Raw genomic sequence first — 860 nt, 5'->3', positions numbered from 1 at the left:
CAGTTTGATTTTGTAGGCTTTATTCTCTTGCCTAGTTCACACCCCATCTCAGCTGCCTTTCAAAGCAGGCTTGCTACATCTAAACAATTTGTTGGAGATAGTGGTTGACCTGCTCAAAAGTATTTTGAGAGCAGGGATAGGCAGCCTGTAGGACACCTGGCAAAGTGTAGTCTGACACATTCATTCAGTACAAGCAGAACACAGATGAAAAAGCAAAAGGAATAAACTGGGATAGAGGGAAATGGGGAGAAACAGAAAATGAGATTGATCTGGGTTGAGATTGAAAGCCAGAGACTGAAATGGAAAATGGGAAGTACTGAGACTGCATGAGGAATGGGTGTGGAACAGCAACAGACTCAGCAAAGACTGGAGCAATGGAATCTGGAATGAGACAGATCAGTTAAGGGTGGAAAAAAGGAAATGTTGCTTCTAGGGGAGGGGGAAGCTGAAGGGCCTCGCTAAGCCAAGTTACCATCATGGCTTGACTTTGTGAACAAAGATTCGTGAAGGGTTTTACCCACGCTTACTACAAGCGCGCTGATGGCTAAAAAGGCCAATGTGGGATAGGCAAATCCGGTTGCAAAAAGCACAACGAAAGGTCTCCGTGGGTGGTATAGGCGGGGCACAATTGTTTCTATGTTGCCTTTTCTCCTCGAGACTAAATTTGTGTGTGTTCTCAAAGGAGACAATGGCATTATGTATAGTGTGTCTCCAAGTCTCCCGATAGGAGGCCAAGGTGGACCACTGATGGTAGTCAATATGAGATCGGAGTAGAATTTGTCTTTTTCTGCAGGGTCAGTTTGCAGAGTTGGAGCATATACGCTGAAAAGAACAACATGTTGCTTATTGTGTAGTGGAAG

Source organism: Melopsittacus undulatus, chromosome 2, assembly GCF_012275295.1.
Source record: "Melopsittacus undulatus isolate bMelUnd1 chromosome 2, bMelUnd1.mat.Z, whole genome shotgun sequence".
Lineage (NCBI taxonomy): Eukaryota > Metazoa > Chordata > Aves > Psittaciformes > Psittaculidae > Melopsittacus > Melopsittacus undulatus.
This window is presented reverse-complemented; position numbering follows the sequence as displayed.